This window comes from Onychomys torridus, chromosome 12 (assembly GCF_903995425.1).
Source record: "Onychomys torridus chromosome 12, mOncTor1.1, whole genome shotgun sequence".
NCBI lineage: Eukaryota > Metazoa > Chordata > Mammalia > Rodentia > Cricetidae > Onychomys > Onychomys torridus.
In genome coordinates, this window is record NC_050454.1 from 34665311 (window position 1) to 34689263 (window position 23953).

Consider the following 23953-nt stretch of genomic DNA (forward strand, 5'->3'; position numbering starts at 1 on the left):
ACAGAGCTTAACAGAGAATTCTCAACAGAAGAATCTCAAATGGCTGAAAGACATTTAAGGAATTGCTCAGCCTCCTTAATCATTAGGGAAATGCAAATCAAAACAACTCTGAGATACCATTTTACACCTGTCAGAATGGCTAAGATCAAAAACACTGAAGACAGACTATATTGAAGAGGATGTGGAGCAAGGGGAACATTCCTCCACTGTTGGTGGGAATGCAAACTTGTACAGCCACTCTGGAAATCAGTATGGTGGTTTCTCAGAAAATTGGGTATAAGTCTTCCTCAAGACCACTCTTGGGTATATACCCAAGGAATGTTCAATCTTACCACAAGGGCACATGCTCAACTATGTTCATATCAGCATTATTCGTGATAGCAAGAACATGGAAACAACCTAAATGCCCCTCAACTGAAGAATGGATAAAGAAAATATGGCACATATACACAATGGAGTACTACTCAGCAATAAAAAAAAAATGATATCATGAAATTTGCAGGCAAATGGATAGAACTAGAAAATATCATCTTGAGTGAGGAAACCTAGACTCAGAAGGACAAACATAGTATGTACTCACTCATAAGTGGATACTAGATGTAAGGGAAGGGATGGCCAGACTGCAACCCACAACTCCAGAGAGGCTAGCTAACAGGGAAAGACCCTAGGAGGGACACATGGATGACCCTGTGAAGGAGAAGTAGATGAGATCTACATGAGCGGACTGGGTGTGGGGGAGCAAGAAGTGGGGGGTGAGAACATAGGGAAATTGGAGGGTCAAGCTGGAACAGGGACAGGGTGGGAGGACAGGGAGGGAGATACCATGATAGATGAGGACATCATGGGAATAGGAAGAGGCAGGGTGCTGGGGAGGCCCTCGGGAATCCACAAGGATGATCCCAGCTTGGTCTGCTTGCAATGGTCCAGAGGGTGCCTGGACTGGTCTACTCTGGTGACCAGTCTAGTGAATAACCTAGCTGTCATCATAGAGCCTTTGTCCAGTAACTGATGGAGGCAGATGCAGAGATCCATAGCCAGGCACCAGGCTGAGCTCCAGGAATCCAATTGATGAGAGAAAGGAGGGATTCTGCAGGTGAGGGACATCGAGATCATGATGAGAGGACATGCAGAGATGAGCTGCCACACTAGTAGAAGCCCATGAACTGTGGGCTGGTATCTGTGGAGCCCCCATGGGACCGGACTGGGCCCTCTGGATATGAAAGATCAGGCAGGGGGATTGGGATCTTCTGGAATCCAGTGCCTGTGGTATGACGCCTTGCATAGCCTTGGCTCAGTGGGAAGGGGCTTGGACCTGCCTAGGCTCAGTGTGCCGGGCTCTGCTGACTCCCCATGGGAGACCTTGATTTGGGGCATGTGGAGTGGCCTAGGAGAGAGGGCTGGGGGTTAGGAGGAGAGGGGATCTGTGGGTGGTATGTGGAGTGAGAAGAAATTTTCTTAATAAAGAAAAATGAAAAAAAGAAAGAGATGCTCTCAGAAAAATGAAAGGTACACAGAGACATGAGAAAACTCTGAGAGGTGAGTTTTTGTTTTTTTTTTTTTCCCCAGAGATGGAGGAGTATTTAGACCTTTCCATATCTAGCCTGGATATAGAATGCCTGCTGGTTTTCCAGAAGGTTTGAGAGAGAAGTAAAGGAAGAAGCCATGTTGTGAGGGATTCAAAAGGGCCCTTGTGAAGAGGAAGTGAAAGCAGAATTTGTAGTCTTTTAGAAGTGCGGTGTGAACGGAAGAGAGATAAGGTTGGAGCCTGCTAAAGCAGCAGGGTCAGAGGCGGGTTATTTTAGGATAGGGAGGGCCCTGGCCATATGTGTGGGTAGAAGACAACTGGAGACAGAATGAAGATAGGACAGGAAGGATGGCACAGACCGAGAGGTGAGAGTACCAGGATCAAGAAGAGGGTCTGGGGAGGAAGTCCAGCTTACCTTCTGCGGTAAAGGACAAGAGTGTCCAGGAGACACTGGGGAAAGAGAGTTTGCTTGGCCTCACAAGAACTGGCTACATCTTCAATTAAACAAAAGATAAAGAGGATCTCTCTGAAGAGGGTGGATCTCATCTCTAAAAGAAAGAAAGCATGTTTACGTAGGTCAAAGAATAAAATTTGATTCTGAAAAATTATCAAGCATCAAGGGTTTCCTTAGCTACTTTCTATAGCAGTTACTCTACTTCTTCAAGAATTAAAACTCTTATTCTTGGGCTCAGAAGATGGCTCAGTGGGTAATAGCACTTGCTATGTAAACATGAAGACCTGGAGGCCTGTGTTCAAATCCCTAGCACCTACATAAATCCCAGGCATGACCACATGCACCTGTAATCCCAATATTATGGGGAGTGGAAACAGGAAGATCCCTGGGGTGTTCTGGCCATGAGCCCAGTTCCAGGTTTAGTTAGTGTCTCAAAGAAATAAGACAGTGATAGAACATGGCATCCGTCATTTTCTGGCTTGCACATATACACGGGATGCATGCACCCACACATATACCTGTGACTGCATCACATACACACATACACCAAACACATTCACATTGATATAGACTTTAAAAAAAAAAAGAAAGAAAGAAAGAGAGAGAGAGAGAAAGAAGGAAGGAAGGAAGGAAGAAAGAAAGAAAGAAAGAAAGAAAGAAAGAAAGAAAGAAAGAAAGAAAGAAAGAAAGAAAGAGAAAAACTGTTATTCTCTAAAAGTACACAGGGCCAAAGAGAAGGCCCAGAAGTTAAGAGTGTACTGCTTTTCCAGAAAAATCAAGTTTGAGTTCCAGTCTTCACTTGGGGCAGCTCACAACTGCTCATAACTCCAGATCCAGGGGATCCGATACCCCTAGCTTTCTAGATGCCTGTACTCACACACAGAAACACAATTAAAAGTAAAATATGTAAAAGTAAAAGTGCATGGCTCTCTCTTAGACTGCAAAGTTGTTCTACTGTAGATGATGAAGACAGCCTTTATGCTATCAGAAATGAAGCAACTCTCTGGATTTTAAATCTACATTCTTGTCCAAGCTTCAGATATCCATACCAATGCAGTTTACCTGCACAAGTTCCGATCTCAGGGCTCATCATTAAAACCTATCAATTATGTAGCTATCCTCATTCATTTAAAAATAACATATGCTGTTTGTTAATGTTTCTCTTTTTAGAATTGGTTGTGTGTACTCATTGTAATGGCACTTCATTACATAAGGACAGTAAATGCCATATTTAATCATACCATCATATTATATGTGGGTTAACAACAGATATTTTACAGTGAAGTAAAGGACTTGGGAGATAGCTCAGTGGATAACTTTATGCAAGCATGAGTCTGTGTTCAGATCCCCAGCACTCACAGACAAGTGAGACATGGCAACTCGTATCTATATGCACAGTGTTGGGAGAAGGGGATATCGGAGAGAAGTAGATTGCCAGAGTGCATTAGCTAGTCAAGTCTAGCTGAAATTATAAGCTCCAGGTTCAATGAGAGACAAATTAAGACAACTCTGTCTCAAAAAATAATGCAGAGAGAGCTAGAGGAAGACACTCAACATCAGCCACTGTTCTCCAAATACACACACACACACACACACACACACACACACACACACACACACACCACTAAATAAATCAGATAATAAAATAAAAAAGAAACAGTTCTCAGAGCTTTGTTACTAAGGAATGCTTCATATTGCCAGTTTTCATCACTAAGTGCTCACATTTATTAGTACTCTATGTTGAAGGTGTGAGGTGAATTAATGGTTTCACTTGCTCCTCATAACAGCCTTATGCCTTATGTGAGTATTATTATTCTCATCCTGAAAATACAAATAAGGATTGGGGCAAGTGACTTCTCTAGGGTCTAGAGTAAGGGGAGAACCAACATTGATCCTGCTTTGAATTAAAAGTTGTCTATCTAAACACCAAAGGGAACAACTTAGTTGGATTTTGTTAAATATAAGATTTATTTTTGTTCTCTTTCTTGCCTAGTTCCTCTCCCTAACAGTATTTGAAATTAGATATAAAGCATCCTTCGAATTTTCTTGAACATTGGACATATTGAAAAATGTGAAAATAAGATTGAAATCCTAAAATAAACTTAGAAAAGATTAATATTTGGAGATGAGGATATAGCCCAGTGTTAGAATGCTTACCTAGCGTGCAGAAGGCCGTGGGTGTTTCCTTTCCTTCTCCACTACAACTTTATTTCTCCTTTTCTTCATATTTTCACTACTTCTAGGTCTTGGCAGATGTCCAAGTTTGAAGATGTGACTATTAATGTTATTCATGTGACTATTAACTTCACTATAAAATGGTTTTCTTAAAACAAGACTCTTTTTGCAAGCGTGGGAGTCCCATGCAGATGAGCATTCTTTCATCAGTGCTAACCCAGGAAGATCTGAGCCCAGAATGTCATCCACACAACGGTGATAGTCAGTGTTTCATTCACAGGCTACTCTCTGAGTACATTCCATTCATTTAACCCAATTCTCAGACAAGTGATGAAGATAGCAAGGTGTGACGGAATGATAAACCAGCTTGGTAATACCACAGCAGAGGGAATGAGGATGGCTAAGCAACTTGATATAATGTATGTGTTTCAACCCAACTTCCCAATATGGGCTCATTTCCTCTTTACATCAACGTGAAGCCTCAAGTGAAACCACAGAGTGTATTTCATTTCAAAATGAAACTCATGACACAGCGAAGCCGTGAGTCATCCTCAGAGTCTGTGAAATTTCAATCCCAGTTGTTTAAAAACCAAGTGGGTCTTTTCCATAGAGAAGCTGGATTGTGAATTCTCAGGCTTTTTTTTTTTTAAATCATCGTTCATTGTCATTGACATTTCTGAACCATCCTTGTGTTGTAACTTTTTCCTGTCGATTTAAAACAAAACAAAACAACTGAGTTTGGCCGGGCATTGGTGACACACGCCTTTAGTCCCAGCACTCAGGAGGCAGAGACAGGTGGATCTTTGTGAGTTCAAGGCCAGCCTGGGCTGCAGAGAGAGATCCAGGAAAGGCGCAAAGCTACACAGAGAAACCCTGTCTCGAAAAAAAAAAAAAAAAACACCTGAGTTTGGAGCAAAAGTGGAAGAAAGCAGGGAAACTGTTCTCCTTGCTGGCCTAGATAAAGGAAGGAAGCAGAGATTTTAACGTAGTTCTCCACACTGGCTCGCCTGGAAGCCTAGCCTATATGACTGCTGTACTTAGCTGCACATTTTATGAAATTTTTCTAAGTTAACAAAAGCCTCTTACTTTGGACTGCAAAGTTAAACAAATAGATTCAGGAACCCTTACGGTAATGAGTACATCCGAGTCAATGACACATTTCAAAATTTATGATGAGGCCATACATGTAGCTTCCTATGTTATATGGGTTGCAACGTCATAATTGCTTGTCTGTTGCTCATCTTCCTTTTAGAGTGGAAAAAAATCTCCAGTGGCTTCTCAGAGTCAGATCACCTGTCAACCAGTCACTGTGAACCAAAACCCCAACAGAGTTCACTGAATGCCCTTACTAAATGAGCGTCCAGACCCACAAAAAGAAGTCCACAAATCCCAAAAGGAAATTTGACACCAGCCCCAGTGGTAAAGGAACAAATTCATCTTTGCCTCAACTTTCAGCTCATTTTTCAAAGGCATTTTGTGTGTCTCGGAGCACACAAAATCTGTGTGACCTTGTAGCTCTTCTCCATTAAACCTCCAGCCTTCTCTTTTCACATGTGTTCCCATTCAAGTCTGCCAACCATGGTTACATAAACAGTGCACAAAGGAGCCAGGAAGTTTAAAACCTTCTCAGAGGCTTCAGAGAGCATGCAAACTGTGTGGTAACTCCCATGGTCCTGACATGCCTGTAGACAAGAAATTTACAAGAGGTGACATTGGAAGGTCTTAAAGAATCACCAACTGTGTGAAAGGGAAAACTAAGACCTCCTTATCCTCTCATGCCAACGTGACAAGCTAAGGGAGGTTCTTAGATTTCATAACTGCCGATACTCTGTTTTGTTCAAGAGCAAGGTCCTTCCTGAACACTTCTCATATAGCAAGTGAGACCCCAGAATCACTTCTATCTCAAATTCCTCTATCAACCCTACCAACTTCAGTGGGAACTTAGATCAAATTCTAGTCTGTTCTTGACTCTCTTTCTTCTTTATAAACAGAGTCCCATCTTATTCCAGGATGAGGTGTATAGGCCCAAAAAAGTGGGGAAAATTGCATGTAATTCAAATTACCCTTGAAAGCCTCTGAAGTCTCCCACTGAGTTTGTATCTGCTCTGAGGGATCTTATCAACTCCTCTAATATTTCTCTAAGTCTCTCTCTCTCTCTCTCTCTCTCTCTCTCTCTCTCTCTCTCTCTCTCATTTTTATTTTTTGAAACAGGGTCACCTATAGCCCATCCTGGCCTTAAATTCATATATAGCTGAGGATGACTTTAAACTCCTGATCCTGCTGCCTCAGCCTCCCAAGTACAGAGATTATAGATATGAGCCACCAAACCTGGCTTAAGTGATTTAATTTTTCACTTCCTATATTGAGTGAAAATATTCTTTCCCCACTCATTAAGTCCTTTAAAAACATTTCACACATTTAATTTTTGTCATAAAAACTCTAAAAGCATTCATGAAGGAGTTAGAGAAATGGTTAAGAGCACCTGCAGCCCTTGCAGAAGATCCAGGTACCATTTCCAGCATCCACATAGATGCACACAACCACCTGTAACTCCAGTTCATGGGAATCCAAAGCCTTTTTCTGACCTCCTCCTTGAATGCCAAGCATTCACATGGTGTGTGTGTGTCTGTGTGTCTGTGTGTCTGTGTGTGTCTGTGTATGTGTGTATATATGTGTGTGTGTATATATATATATATATATATATATATATATATATATATATATATATGCTAGCAAAACACTCATACACATACAATTTTTTAAACTAAAAATAATTAGCCATAAAATCATCTTATGGGTTGCCATCCCAGACATTGACTTTTTCAGACTCAAGTCCATTTCCACTAGTTAGGACAAATAACTGTACCACTAGTCACCTGCACCTTCTTCCATCTTTCTATCATCCCTCCTGCAACCCTGACTCTGTCTCTGTCCCCATGTCTTTCCTTTCCTTGTCCTTTTTTATTCCACAAAGTTCAATTCAGCTTAATTAAAATTAACATCTACTAGGAGCATGTGTAAACTCAGTTTCCCTTCCCTGACAATAACTCCTTTTTATTGCTCTCAATAATTCATTCTTTCATGGACTCACACTCTCAGGCCATGCTCAGTTTGTACCAGCTCCATACCACCCTCCATGTTTGCAACAGGCCAAGGCCCTGCTTCAAGGAATTTGCTTTCCAATGGGATGCACTAGCACTGTACTACACGATGGAGACACACTGCCAATAAGACATGGCTTGTGCTCTCAGAGACCATCATGGCTGAGATGCAAAAAAACAGTTGGTAGTGAGCTGAGTAAGAGAAAAAGTGAAGTAGCAGACTTTTATGATAGAATAAAGAGGAGGAGGAGGAGGAGGAGGAGGAGGAGGAGGAGGAGGAGGAGGAGGAGGAGAAGGAGAAGAAGAAGGAGGAGGAGGAGGAGGAGGAGGAGGAGGAGGAGGAGGAGGAGGAGGAGAAGAAGAAGAAGAAGAAGAAGAAGAAGAAGAAGAAGAAGAAGAAGAAGAAGAAGAAGAAGAGAAGAAGAAGGGAGATAAAGCTGAAGAAACCCAAAGGACATGTTGGAAATGGAACTGACTGAACTCTCACCTACTTTATGGTCAAGTTTTCTTTCCTTACCAAATCTCAATTGGTTCTCTCAGGGATTTCCCCATAAAAGCTGATAGCACTCTAGAACTCCATAACTGAAGTTCAGAGGCAGCCCTATTGAGTAATCTGCTGGATTTGCCTACAAATCAACAGAATAAGTATTATTAATGAGTTTACTCAAGGAGTTGAGTACCCCGGTGTGACAAATCAAAGAGGAACTAATTGCAGACGTGGTATGAAAAACACAGTACTGTTTTATAACAACCATGGAATTAAAAGTGCTAAAGACTGGTTAAACAGCTATCATTCATTATTCTCATATACTTCCTGAACAATACCCTCTGATACCTCAGTGGGAAAAGGCAAGGCTAGAGTACAGACACCTACCTACCCATCAGGCTGCCCTTCCTGAAGACCACTCAGAAGGAAACTCAGACTGTCTCAGAGCACATTTTACAAGGAACTGTACATGTCAGGGGGAAATTCTCTTTGCTTTTCATTCAAAAGCAAATGACTAGACCAGGAGTAGGCTCAAGACATCATTTCCCTAGATCCCAGCTTCTTAAACTGTGGGTCACAGCCCTCAGGAGGTCAGGAGTTCACTGTAGTCCTTGGTTCTAAGCACACAATACATACACTTTGCACTGTGCCTACCAGCAGGCCACTCAACAAACAGCTCAGGCTCAAGACCATTGTGTCTGGTTGCAATGTTTTTACTGTACCTTCATGGTGTTCTGCCTTTATAGAAACAGTGGTTTAATTATAGACAACAAAGACTTAATATTTTCCTACCCTCAATCTTTGGAATTAGTACATCTTTGTATTGCATTGTGTTTAGAATGTTTGGTTTTAAAAATTCCTATTTGCGTTGCTGACATATTAACCACAGAAAGAGGAAATCCATCTGTGAAGAATGAACCCATCAGTGAGGTGACTTAAATAGCCAGCAACAATTCAATGTTTCTCCCAGCTAAGTCCAGCCGCCATTTTTCAAAGACACTAAGCCAAGCCCAATTCCAAGTCAAAACAGTAGTTACTGAGCATACCTGCCTATAGCCAAACAAATTTCTTAGCCTTTGCAGGTAAGCAGTTGTTAGCAATTCAAGAAAGAATGGCCAGCTTAAAACTATATTCTGAACTGCCTGTGTGGGAGCATTCATGTTACTATCGTTATTATTTACTAGTTTGTTTACCTAGCTGCATAATAAACCACCTGAGAGCACACTGGCATAAACACACACTGCTCTGCTCCTCATTCTGAGTGTGGGAATTTTAACAGGACACAGAAGAAGTGATTTACATCTGTTCACAGACATCTGAACCTCAGCCATAATGTCTCTGGAGGCAGCAAAGTGACTCGAAGGTTATGTCTGGGACAATGGAAATAGGAGAACCCTATTCAATCTCACTTCCTTTAATCACACAGCTGGGTCCTGGCCAGGAGAGAAGGACAAACTCGGCTGGGACTGGCAATTGGAGCTCCTACATAGGCTGTGCTGGTGAGTCCACACAACACAGCTAGAGTTATGTGGGAAGAGGGAACCTAACTGAGAAATTGGCTCCATCAGGTTGGCCTGTAGGCGAGTCTATGGGACATTTTCTTGATTAATGATAGATATGGGAGGGCCCAGTCCACTGTGGGCAGTGCCACCCCTGGACAGATGGTTCTGAATGGCCTAAGAAAGCACACTGAACAAGCCATGGGAAGCAAGCCAGTAAGCAGCTTTCCTCTGGGGTCTCTGCCTCCATTGCTGCCCCCAGGTTCCTATCCTGACTTCCTTCAATGGTGGACTATGTTCAGGATCTATAAGCCAAATAAACACTTTCCTATTCCCTTCCCCACCCCACCCCCGCTATATTTAATGGCAATGTTTTACCAGACAAACAAAAAGCAAACCAATGAATGTGCCTTCCCATCTGGCAAGCTACAAGTAATCAGACTTCTTTAGTGATGGTTCAAGGAGCTTAAAGCAAGAGGTAACAGTGAGCAAAAAAAGAGCTGCAGAGATCCAGCCTGAGAGGTCACCCAGGGTCACTTCCACTGTGTCTTGGTCATCAAAACAATCACAAGCCTACCAGGATCCAAGGGCAGGAGACATAGTCCCTACCTAACTCCTAGTAAGAACATCAAATCTAAAATGTAAGTGCGCAAATTAACAATATGTAATAAAAACAAATAAAAAAATCAATTTTTTTTAACTAAAAAAACTAAGACAAAAGCTACATGCCTTTAATCCCAGCAGAGGCAGGTGGATCTCTGTAAATTCAAGGCCAGCCTGGTCTACAGATCGAGTTCCAGGACAGCCAGGGCTACACAGAGAAAGGAAAAAAGAAAAAACTAGGATAAGACCTCTCTAGCAAAATCGATTAAGAAAATAAAGAACACTCCAAGGCCTCCACACTATCAAGCGTTACCTGTGAACCCATCAGCCACTCCACCCATGGAAGAAGGTAGGCCAACTGCAGATCTTCACCTCTCTCTCTTCTCCTCCACATCCCCCAGTCTCCTCCCCAGCTCTGTAGCAGGCCACCTGCTGCACCCTCCCATTCATGTCTGCCCCATCTCTAGTGGATCACACAGATCTTCCCTCTCCAAACTTCCTTCCCCAACTCATGGCTTTATCCAGCCTCCAACACCAGTAGGCAGTCCCTGGGAACTTGCAGACCACCCTAGCCAGGGAAGCCCAACTGGGAATCTTCTCCTCTCCCGCCTCTCCTCTAAATATAAGCCCCCAATCTCACCTCCAACTCTGCAGAAGTCCACCTGCTGTGGGATACCCCTCCTTTCTGTGCTCATCTCCAGTGGATTACAGATCCACTTCAACAGATCTTCTCCAACCTTCCTCTCCACTCATCCTGCTCTCCCAGCCCCCAACTCCAGCAGGCAGTCCCTGGGAACCCATAGCCAAGCTAGACAGAGAAGTAGGTAGTCAACCAAAGCAGGTAGGCAAGCTTCAGATTTTCACTCCATCTTCTCTCCTCCAAATCCAGTCCTCCAATCTCATCCATAGACCTGTAGCTACTATCGTGGCCTCTCCTCACTTTCTGGCCCCATTCCCAGGGAACTAAGCAGATTCCGATCCCCTAAATCCCCTCCAGCCCATCCGCATTTGTAAGTGTCAGATCCAAACACCTAGAAACAGGTTTTTTTTCCCAGAACCCCTAGTGGCATTCCCTCCTAAGCAACACACAGCCACAACACCCTCCTGAAAACCAAAGAGGGCAACAGAAACCAAGGAACAAAACACCCACCCAACAGAGAGACATCAGATATCAGCACCTAGTCTTCCCAAACCCAGATGCCCAGATGCCAGCTTCAAAACAGAACCAATAACAGCCAGGGCACTATGTCTCTACTTGAGCCCAGCAACCCTACCACAGAAAGCCCTGAAAACTGCAACATAACAAGCCCTGAGAACTGCAACATAACGGAAGCAGGAGACAAAGACCTTAAAGTAGCCTTTATGCGTATGACGGTCGTCCTTAAAGAGGAAATGAATAAATCCCTTAAAGAAATCTCTGAAAACACAAACAACCAGTAGAAGGAAATGAACAAAACTGTTCAAGATATGAAAGTGGAAATAGAATCAATGAAGAAAACTCAAACTGAGGGAAATTGGGAAATTAAAAATTTAGGAATTTGAACAGGCATCTCAGAGGCAAACCTCACCAACACAGCACAAGAGTTGGAAGAATCTCAGGCATTGAAAACAAAATAGAAGGAATGGATACCTCAGTCAAAGAAAATGTTAAATCTAAAAAATAATAATAATAATAATCCTGGCATAAAACATTCAAGAAATCTGGAACACTATGAAAATACCAGCCTGGCGGTGGTGGCACATGCCTTTAATCCCAGCACTTGGGAGGCAGAGGCAGGCAGATCTCTGTGAGTTCGAAGCCGGCCTGGGCTACAGAGTGAGTTCCAGGAAAGGCACAAAGCTACACAGAGAAATCCTGTCTCGAAAAACCAAAAATTAAAAAAAAAAAAAAATTTAAAAAAAAAGAAAAGAAAGAAAAAGAAAATACCAAATCTAAGAATAATAGGAATGAAAGAAAGGGAAGAAACCTAGGTCAAAGGCACAGGAGACTTTTTTAGTAAGTCACAGAAGAAAATTTCCTTAATCTAAAGGAGACACCTATGGAAGGCAAAGAAGCACACAGCACACCCAAAAGACTGACCGAAAAGAAAAAAAAAAAAAAATGGAAACATTTCATATTAGTAACTTAACAGCATACCTGAAAACTCTATAATAAAAAGAAGAAATCACACCCAAAAAAAATAGACAGCAAGAAATAAGAAACTAGGACTGAAATCAATAAATGTAATCTACCATATTTGTTTGAAAGATCATTTCACTAGATACAGAACAGGCCTTGACAAAATCCAACACCCCTTTGTGATTAAAAAGCCCTAGAGAGATTAGGCAAACATACCTCAACATAATAAAGGCACTTCACAGAGCCTATAGCCAACACAAATTAAGTGGAGAGAAACTCAAAGCAATTCTACTAAAATCAGAAACAAGAAAAGGTTGTCCACTCTCTCCACATCTATTTCATATGGTACTTGAAGCCTTAGCTAGAGCAATAAGACACTGAAGGAGATCAACAAAACGCAAATTAAAAAGAACGAAGTCAAAGTATCTTTATTTGCAAATAATATGATAGTATGCATGTGACCCAAAAAATTCTACCAGGAAACTCCTACAACTGATAAACAATTTCAACAAAGTAGCTGGATACAAAATTAACTTACAAAAAACAATATCCTTCCTATATACAGATGACAAACAGACTAAGAAAGAAATCAGGAAACAACACCTTTCACAATAACCTCAAATAATATAAAATATCTTGGGGTGACTCTAATCAAGCAAATGAAAGACTTATATAATAAAAACTTCAAGTCTTTGGAGACGATATCAGATATAGAAAGATACCCCATGCCCACAGATAGGTAGGATTAACATAGTGTAAATGGCCATCCTACCAAAAGCAATCTGCAGACTTAATGCAATACCTATCGAAATTCCAACACATTTCTTCATAGATCTTCAAAGAACAATTTTCAGCTTCACACAGAAAGGTAAAAAAATCTCAGGAGACCTAACAAAAACAATCTTGAATAATAAAGGAACTGATGAAGGATCACCATCTTCAATCTCAAATTTTACTATAGAGCTATAGCAATAAAAACCACATGGCATTGGCATAAAAACAGACATGCTGATCACTAGAGCTGAACTGAAGACCCAGACATAAATTCACACACCTATGGACACCTGTTTTGTTGTGTTTGTTATTAAGAAGCCAGAAATACATGATGGAAAAAAAGACGACATCTTCAACAAATGGTGCTGGTCTAACTGGATGTCAGCACGTAGAAGAATACAAATAGATCTATACTTATTACCCTGCCCCAAACTCCAATCCAAATGGATCAAAGACCTCAGTATAAAACCAGAAATGCTTAACCGTATAGAAGAGAGAGTGGGGAATAGCCTTGAACCCATTGACTCAGGAGGTTTTCTGAACAGAACACCAATAGCACAGACACTAAGATCAACTATTAATAAACGAGACCTCATGAAACTGAGAAGCTTCTGCACAGCAAAGGACCCATTGTTCAGACAAAGCAGCAGCCTACAGAATGCAAAAAGATTTTCACCAACTTACTACACATACAATAGAGACATCTTAGTCACTGTTCTGTTGCTATGAAGGGACACTGTGACCAAGGCAACTCTTGTGAAAGAAACCATTTAATTGGAGACCTGCTTACAGTTTCAAAGGCTTAGTCCATTTTCGTCATAGCAGAGAGCATGGGAGCAGGCAGGCCTGGTGCAGAAGTTAGCTGAGAGCTAGCTACATCTTGATCTTCAAGCAGAGAGACCAGGGCTGGCATGGACCTTTGAAACCTAAAAGTCCATCCTCAGCGACACACTTCTTCCAACAAGGCCACACCTTCTAATCCTTCTCAAATAGTGCCACTCCCTGATGACTATGCATTCAAATATGAGTCTGGGGGGGGGGGGGCATTCTTATTCAAACCACCACAAGGGTTAATATTCAAAATGTATAAAGAACTCAGAAAACTAGATTTTAAGAAACCAAATAACTCAAACTAAAAAATGGGTTACATTTTGCAGGCAGGACAAATGTGAGGGGAGGTGCTTAGTCTTATTGCAACTTGATATTCCATGTTTGGTTAATATCCCCAGGAGGCCTGCTCTTTTCTGAAGGGAAACGGAGGGTAAGTGGATCTGGGAGAGAGGGGTGGTGGGGAAGAGGGACTGGGAGGAGAGGAGGAAGGAGAAACTGTGGTTGAAATATATGAAAGAAGAATATATTTTTTTTTATACTGGGTACAGATCTAAACAGAATTCTCAACAGAGAAATCTGAAATGGCTGAAAAACACTTAAAGAAATGCTCAGCATTCTTAGTCACCAGGGAAATGCAAATCAAAGCAACTTTAAGATTTTATCTTACACCCCTCAGAATAGCTAAGATCAATAAAACAAATAATATTTCATGGTGATGAGGATTTGGAGTAAAGGGGTCACACATCCATTGCTGATGGGGCTGTGAACTTTATGGCCATTAAGGAAATCAGTGTGGTGGTTTTCAGGAAGATGGGAATCAATCTGCCTCAAGATCCAGCTCTGCCACCCATGGGCATATGCCCAAAGGATACATCATCCCACCAGAAATACTTGCTCATTGTTTACTGCTGCTCTATTTGTAGTAGCCAGAAACTGGAAACAACCTAGATGTCCCTCAGTAAATGAACAAAGAAAATGTGGTACATTTACACAATGGAATATAACTCCGCCATTAAAAAAAAAAAAATGAAATTTGCATGAGATAACTCATACCCAGAAAGACAATAATGGTATGTATTCACTTATATGTGGATATTAGCCATTAAGTCAATGATAACCACGCTACAATCTTAAGTGGTGTATAAGTTTTTATTAAAATATCACTTCCAGCAGGAAATGGTGGCTCCCACCTGTAGGTGTCAGTATTCGGGAGGCCGAAGCAAAGAGATTGCTGTCAGCCTTTCACCAGCACTGGCTACAGAATGAAACCCTTCTCAGAAAAATAATTCATATTTGCAGGGACTAGGGAGATAGGTCAGTCAGTCGGTAAAATGCTTTCTCTGCAAGCCTGAGGAACTGAGCCCAACCCCAGTACTATGTAAAAATCAGACATGGCACCCACTTATAACCCCAGCCCAACCCCAGCACTATGTAAATATCAGACATGGCACCCACTTATAACCCCAGCCCAACCCCAGCACTATGTAAAAATCAGACATGGCACCCACTTATAACCCCAGCCCAACTCCAACACTATGTAAGAATCAGACATGGCATCCACTTATAACCCCAGCACACAAGAGGAGAAAGGAAAACATGGATACTAAAAACCAACCAAGCCACCCCAAAAGGTTGTCTGATATACTGAAATACTCTATTTCCTGATATAGCTTGTGGGTACCTTGAGTTTTTCAAATCTATCTTTTATTGAATATTGTTCAAGTATATTTTATGTATCTTTCTATTTGTAAGAGGTACATACTCACAAAATCCAAGAATTTCCTGGAATACTTGAATGCCTGCTCTTCATCTGAAGCCCTGTAGTTGGTGCCACACAACTCTGCTACCCACAACATAGCAGCAGCATCTGGGACCGGGTGGGGGGCAGGGCTTGTTTAAAATGAGTATTCTGGGCCCCACTGCAGACCTCCTGAGTCAGACTTTTCTGGACACAGAACTCAAGAATACACATCTTTGATGGTTTTTGCTTATTGTTTGAGGCAAGGTTTTACTCGGTCGCCTGAGCTGGCCTAGCCCTTACGATGAAGCAAAGACTGGCCTTGAATTCCTGACAGGCCTCTTATATCAGCCTCCCAAGTGCTAGGATTACAGGTGTGTGCCACCCTACCCAGCAAGAACACCTTTTAACAAAGCCTTCTGGCTATATGAAGGCTTGCTCAAGTTTAAAAGGCTCCACTCTGCTTAACAGTGCCAACCAGCAGAAGACATAAAAGCAAGAGGCTGGGACTTTAGACTGGAAAAACTTGAGCCAGGCACAACTCGGTGCCCAAAATTATACAGACAGCCTTCCCTGCAACACATGTTGCACCACGCTGGGTTTTCCTTCTTTGAGAGATCAGCCTCACCTGGACCAGCCTTGTTTTGCAATAAGAAGGATCACTTTTCAGTGACTCACATCCACACATCAGGGCCCTTTACAAGGTTCTTTAGAAGATTCTTTCTCTACATTGATCACCACGGAAGCCAGAGCAAACTCATTTCTCTGGCTCTGCATGAAAGGGGAATGTATTCATTCAGAATTATATAGAACAGGAATTCTGCTTAAGTCTTTAATTCACAGACCAATCACCCATTTGTGGGAATATACAAAAGCCACCTCCTTTTTGCCTTTCCTACTGTTCCTCAAAAAAAAACGTCCTGTTTAGGGCTGAGCAACCATCTGTCACTTATTTTCATGTCTTATGCACCCATGAGTCTCTGCATGTTCACTGGAAAGAGAGTCCTCTCGGATCAAGTCTGAGAGTAGCTTTTGTGCCGCTATTGCGCAAATGGGCACATCTTACCTGGCATTTTGACACCATCGATCACAGGGTTCTCAGCTGGGTAAGACCATTGATTCTTTTTTTTCCTCTGGTAACTGCATAGCACCTTTTGAGACTATGCGATCTAGCCTTTCAACTTGGTTCCAGCTTGATGTCTCTGTATCTTGCAACCAAGGTGTGCGATGTCTTGAACAATATAGTCTTATCATCTAGTTCTGGTGGCCAATCAAGAGTACAGACAAGCACATGGGAGACAGTTGTGTAGCTGGGTCTGTTTGAGGGGCCCCTGGCAGTGGAATCAGGATCTGTCCCAGGTGTATGAACCGGCTTTTTGGAGCCCATTCCCTTATGGTGGGGACACCTTGCTCAGCCTTGATGCAGGGTGGAGGAACTTGGTCCTGCCTAAACTGAATGTACCAGCCTATGTTGACTCCCCATGGGAGGCCTTACCCTTTTGGAGTAGTAGATGGGAAGTGGGGTGGTGGTGGGGGAGGGAAGGCAGGGAGTGGAGGGGGGAGGCAGGGAGGACAAAAGGAAAGAGGGGGAGGGGGAACTGTGGTTGGTATGTAAAATGAAAAATAAATAAATAAATAATTTTTTTAAAAGAGTATAGACAAAAAATCTTGTATTGTTTGGGGGATCTCTTGGGGCCTCCTTAACCAACAACTCATAAGGAGGTATCCCACCCCTGGCACTCAGGTTTTTGTCTAATAACCCACAGCTTTTAGGATCAACTTTGTGTTTGTCTGTTCTGTTTGTTTGCTTTTTTTAAATACATGTCAGGTATTTCCCTTCAGTGTTAATCTAAACCCCAACCTCAAACATGTTTATTTTTATATTAAGTGTTTGAGTGTTTACATGCATGTATGTATGCATGCTATATGCAAGCTGGTGCCTGGGGAAGCCAGAAGAGGGCATCAGATGCCCTGGATCTGGAGTTACAGAGGGTTGTAAACTACCATGTGGGTGCTGGGAATCTAACCTGGGAATATGTTAGAAAGTCAAATTCAAGTCCCACTCTGGACCTACTGAAAAACATAATGCCATGTTCTCACTTCAGCTAGATCCCCAAGGAATTTGTGTGCACATTGAAGCTTGAAAATGCCACCAAACCCCTTTTTGAATCAGAAGATACTGTCACATGTGGGCTATTGTTATTAGAGATGATCACCATGAAATTACTGCAGCCCTGCTTTGTAGCTACATTCCAACTCCAATAAGTGCACGGGGCTGAGGAAGCAAAGCCTTTATTCCCAGCACTTGGGAGAAAGAGTTTGTGAGTTTGAGGCCAGCCTAGTCTACATAGCGAGTTATGTACATAGCCAGGGATATGTTAGAGAGACTCTGTCTTTAAAAAAAAAAAAAAAAAAAAAAGACAATTGTTGCTTTGATGCATTCTCTTTCTGTAGCTTGTTTTTTAAGCTGGTCTCAATTTTCCAAGTCAATAGACCACTGCATCCAATGCCTGAGTAGGAGAACACAATTGGTGAGCTTTATTATTGAGTGTTTTTTCAGTTAGGTAAACACCATTTCCTGGTAAGTCAACAGTGATGGCCAGCAGAATATGCCAATAGTTTAATAAAATGCTGAAATGGAGCTGAGGAAATGGCTCTGTCTATAGACCACTTACCATGCGAGCATGAAGACCTGACTTTGATCCCCAGAACCCATGTAAGGAGTCAGGCATGCTGGCACTCACTTGCAATCCTGGTGATAGGGAAACTGAGATGGGAGAATCCTAGAGGTCTGGCCAGCCAGTCTAGCCCACTTGGCAAGGCCCAAGCCAGTGAGAGCCCTCCACAAAGAAAAAGACCAAGCACAGCTACTCAAGGTGGTCTCAGGCCTCCACATGTACACACATACACACACAAACACACACACACACACACACACACACACAATCTGTAGACTTCAGATTGACAAAGTTTTGTGGACACATTAGATTTGTCTGTGTCTTCCATCTCCTGACTTGTCAGCTGTCATCTTCTCTGGCAGGCTGTCTAGGGGATCTCCAGTCGGCTCTATTTCAACAAAGCGCTGTGGCAGTAAGAGTCCAGGAAGCCACTGATTGTCTGGTAGGAGAGGATGTTATTCTAGGCGTGGAGACTAATCAGACTTTCAGCAACTCTCTCATTAGAGAAAAGATGCTTTGTCAATTTTTCCAAAGATAGTGTTTATTTAAAACTTTACGTGAGTATAAAAAGACCAAGAAATCATTTAGAATGCAGTTTAGGATCCCTAGGTCTGGGAAGGGGATAAAATTCCTTATCTCTAAGATGTTCTCAATGGATGTTGATAATACTGATTCCCAGACGGCACAGTGAGTAACAAATTCCCATCTTTCCAGAATCCAGGCAAACCAGACTGTAGGACTGAACCTTGGATTCCTCCAGCATAACTCACCAACTCAGCGAAGCAAAGCTGATTTGGTGATTCTTTAAGAATTGGGGGTTGAAATACCCATATAAAAACTATGAATATAGATGGTGATGCAGGCCTGTAATCTTAGCTACTCAAGAGGCAGAGGCAGGAGGATGACAAGTAAGGCATACCAAGTATGTTCAAGGCCAGTCTAGGCAAATTAGTGAAACCTTGCCTCAAAACAGAAAGTAGAAAGAGGGATGGAGATACAACTCGTAGACTGAGTACTTGCTTAGCTTATACATCTTAGTTCAATCCCCAACAGTGGGAAAAAATTAAAGAAACTCCACTAGTATGTGCTTAGAAATGTTATATAAAAACTGAGAGGAAATACATCAAACGTTTGGTTTTTTTCCTGCTATTCTATTTTTTTCTAAAATAAACATCATTTAATATTGTGATATAAAATTAGAGTAGCTCCTAAAATATATTCTTTAACAAATTATTCTAGGCTGGACATGGTGGCACGAACCTTTAATCCAAGCACCCAGGAGGCAGATGCAGGTGAATCAATGAATTCAAGGCCAGGCTGGCCTGTGTAGTGAGTTCCAGGACAGCCAGGGCTATACAAAGAGACCCTGTCTCAAAAAATAAGCAAACAAAAATTATAATCTTGTGTAATATACACTGAATACTGGGTAAAAAGGTTCTGAGTTTTCCATAAATATATATACAGGTTTTCCGGGCCTGTTTTCTCTGCCTTCCCACTGGGAGTTGTCACAGTGTTAGGCTCTGGGAGTTGCAGAAGGTCACGTTGTAATGACACCAGCTGTTTTCTAAAGTAAAAAACTGCTTGTTAGTTTCTAATTTTGCCATCTCAATGTAGTAGTAGCATTCTTCACTAATAGTACATACCTGCCACTCTGAAAGAGTCCATTACAAACTTCCTCATCAGAAATGCCAGGGTCTCCCAGAAGCATTTGGTAAACACTTCCTTTGACTGATAAATTCATGGCTATCTTGAAGCAACTCATAGAGAAAGCTGGTTCATTTTTAAACTAGGACAATTATTAATGATTGGGTCCTACAAGCAAGCAGGGGAAAAAGTCATGCGATGTCCAGGGCAATTTCAATACTCTGGCTGCTTGGTCTCTTGACTACCTTATGCTACAACTAATGATCTTAACAGTTCTTAGGGACTTGTGCAACATGGTCTGTAGTAAACATGATGTGAGATGGATTATACTACTTATATAACAACCTGTGTCCCTCTGTCATCAATGAAAATATAACATAGAGAAGTTAACTTGCCTACTGATATGCAGCAAGTAAGAGTCAAGGCAGGGTGACAGTCCAGGCCATGTGTGTCCCAGAGGTGATTCTGGAAATCAGAGACCTAGAGAACTGCAACAGTAATCAATTCAACTCCAGATTATTTTCTTAGTACCTGAACTCAACCAGTCATTGGCTGTTATCAGTCTGCTGATCCATGTATTGTTATACAGTCACTAAATAACCATAGCTTGTCCCCTTAAAGGCCTGTGAGCAAGACTCACTTGCTTTCTTAAGATGACTCTATATATAAATGCTTATCATTTTCTCATTTTAAAATAAAATAGGATAATCAGAATTCTATTATCACCATTATTCCATATGTTGTCTATTTTTTTCAATATTCTTTTGTCTTAATTTTCACATTTGTGTTGCCCTTCAGGTTGTAAATTCCTTTTGGCAAGGTTCACGGTTGGGTTTTCTTCTTGAAAACAATGTCGTTTTAGAATAAAGGAGTGAAAAACAGAGGAGGGTAGGGAATGGGGTGGAGAGCAAGCTTATTCTAGGTTGGTGGGATTGTGGGTAAGTTTTTTTCTTCTAAATTTTTCAGACTACTCATTGAAAAAAATAGTTTTAATTACTTGATCTTCCTTGTTTTGGATAGCATCTGTTGATTTATATGAAACACCTTATCACTGCTAAGTATCTAGGGGTGACAGTAATCATACATATAAAGAACAGGTAACACTTGGAAGCTAAAAAGGCAGGTATCCTAACAGAGAGTGGTTTGTTGCTGGTGACGTTTTGAGGTGGAAGCCATTGCTGTCCGCCCGCACCCTGGTATTCTTGTTATTGTGACTTGTGATGTCATCATCTCACGACTGATGATACAATAGTGTATTATTTGAGTGGTATTCATAGCCCAGTGCTGCAGAGAGCAGGTGGTTGAGAAAATGCTGGAATTTCCTCTGACACATGAGTCAAACAGGAAACCACTCTGTCTTCAAGTTCTACTGAGGAAGTGCTTAAAGCACAATGGGAGATCCCCAGAAGTCCCTGACTGAGCAGCCCTGAGCCAGCATCAGCCTGGCTGCTTTGCTCCAGGAATATGCAGTTTGCAACAAAGTAGAATGACTGGTAGCAGACACAGAGGAAATGGGCAGCAGCTGGCTTTGAGTTGAAACCCTGAACATGGTAGTGAAATGTTCTACAGTGCCTCTGGAAGGTAGAATGCAGACAAAATATGGCAAGTTCTTTCTTGACTCCTTTAGAAATATAGATTTGGGGCAGAATCCTAGCAAGATAGCTCAGTGCATCCTTAAAGGATAACTATGGCGTGTTCTGAGACTGGCTGATTGGGTTGTATCTCACTTCTGACCTGTACAAGTTGTGTGGTTTATAGTGCTTACTCAACCTCTCTGAGCCTCAGCTTCCTCATTTATGAAATAAATAATTGTGCCTAACACCGAGATACTATAAAGATTAGCTGAGGCAATGTTTTATAAAGTGCATTATGTGCAAAGCATACAGTGCGTGGCATATATCAGGCCTGAAAAACATAGACAGCTATTATTAATTGTGTGTCTGTGTACATGCATTGTCTGTGTATTAAATTAGGTGGTTATGTTTGGGGTACGTAGGACATCTTTTGACAAGGTAAGATGGGAAGCAGTTTGGTTTTAGACTTGTTGAATATAATTCAACAAAGTATGTGAAATATTTTATATGACAGGACCCCTGTAATGATTCCAAATAACAGTGTACCATGACAAAGTCATCCTGTGTTCTGGGTTATTGGTTTTTCAGACTCACTGGGGAATCAGTTAAGTAAAATAGTATTCAAGTTACCATATGTCAAAGAAAGACACCCCCAGGTAGAGTTAAACTAGCTGAGGAGCGATTGGTCGGTGGTGGCTTCTAGAGGAGGGGCAGTCAGTTCTTCTTAAGGGCCTGAACCTTAAAGGACAAGAGTAGGTCAACCTTGCAATGACCTCACACCCATGAGGATATAGGCAGCTCAAATTTGATTTCATGGGTCATAAAAAAGAAAGGAAAAGAAAAGGAAGGAAGTGAAAAGGAAGGAAGGGAAGAAAGAACTATTTTTAAAAAAAGAGGACACAAAGTTGAAATGGGGAAAGGCATGGAGTCAGAAGGGAGTGGATTTGGAAGCAGCTAGGAAGAGGAGTAGAGTGGATGTGATTGAAATATTTTGAATGCATTGATGAAATTCTTAAAGAAAATTAATAAGATGATTATATTGGGAAGAGACCACTACAGTAGGAGTCAAGCCTAGTGTGATAAAGGAGACCAAATTCAATTCCCTCTAAGCAAAAGGCAAAAGTGTGTGTGTGTGTGTGTGTGTGTGTGTGTGTGTGTGTGTGTGTTTAAAATATTATTTATTTTATTTTTAAGATCACAATATAATTCCATAGTTTCCTCTTCCCTTTCCTCCCTCTAAACTCTCCCATATATCCTTGCTTTCTAATCTTTTCTATCAAATTTCATGACCTCCTTTTTCATTATTGCTATGTGTATATAAACATTTATACTCCTAAATACAACCTGCCCCATCTATATAATGTTACTTGTATGTATGTCTTCCGGGCTGACCATTTGGTATTGGATGACCATTGGTTCTCTTCCCTGGGTAAGACTGTTTCTCCCACTCTCAGCATTCCTGGCTACTTACAGTTCTTTGTGTAGGTTGGAGGCCTCGTGGGCTTTCCCCATCCTGTCAGCATGTCTCTCGTTTGTCCTTGTTCGGCTCATATTTAGGCAAGAATGGTGAATGTTGGTGGGTGTAGCTTCTGATGTTGCTAGGAGACACAGTCTCACAGCAAACTCCCTGGTCCTCTTGCTCTCACAAACCATCTGCCCCTTCTCCTGAGGTGTTCCCGGAGCCTTGTATGTGGGGATTGTTTTGTAGATGCATCCACTGGGACTGGACTCCTCAACTCTGCATTTTAATTGGTGTTAGTTTTCAGCCATGGCCTCCATCTGTTGCAAAGAAAGGTTTCCTTGATGAGGGGGGAGGGTTGTGACTGTGGGTAGAAGGACAAGTACTTAGCAAGGAGTAAGGACTGTGCTGGTTTAGTGAAAACAACATGGGACATTTCGGGAGTCCGCACGCCATCCTTGTGCAGGGGCCGTGCTAATCTTCTGTGGGTTGTTCCAATTTTAGTATACATGCTGTCGAAGCAAACACTGTAAGGGAGTTTTTTAACACAAAGGTGAACTCCTGAGCATCTATGAAGGACACTGGAGGGAGAGGTCTGTCAAAGTAAAATGGTCCTCTGTCCGTCAGTTGGCACTCTCTGAAGATGGTCTTCACACGGGTACCAAGTCCCATCTTTTTTCTTGATTACATTTCAAATGGAAGTCCCTCGGACCATGAAGAAATTCATTGCTGGCTTATAATAGGTGTAAGGCCAGGAGAAGATTTATGAACAAGGAGAAATTTTCTGAAATGCGTGCTCTAAAAAGGGAGGTCAGGAGCCAGCAGTCAAAAAAGAAACCAAAATTCTAGATAAGCTAACGGACTCCAATGTCACTTGTAGAGCCATGTCCGGATTGTCAAATACACCAGCCAGCTTTTCGCTGCTGTAACAAAATACCCAAGATAATCAAGGAAAAAGGGTTATTTGACTCAGGGTTTCTAAGTTTCAATCTGCAATTGTTTAACCCTGTTGCTTCGGGTCTGTAGTGGCACAGTATGTGAAGGAGAATCACATGATGCAGGAATCCTGTGGACCTTACGGTGGTCAGGAAAAGGCGGGAAGGGCCTCGGTCCCAATATCTCTCGGTATTGGCACATGTTAGTTGGTGTTAATTATCATCTCAACAGAGTCTAGAATCATCCGGGAGTCAAGCCCCTGGGTGTGCCTGTGAGGGACTGTCTGAATTTTTATGACAATTCTTAATTGATTTAGACCCATCATAACTGCAGCTGGGACTATTCCCTGGGCAGGT

The 23953-nt window shown here is 41.8% G+C and overlaps 1 non-coding gene across 1 annotated transcript; it reads right to left on the reverse strand.

Annotated features, from left to right (window-relative positions):
• Positions 1-23082: 23082 nt before the first annotated feature.
• LOC118594365 lies at positions 23083-23189 on the reverse strand. Its single transcript, XR_004946355.1, has one exon. It is a non-coding gene; the product is annotated as a U6 spliceosomal RNA (small nuclear RNA).
• Between the last annotated feature and the right edge of the window lie 764 nt (positions 23190-23953).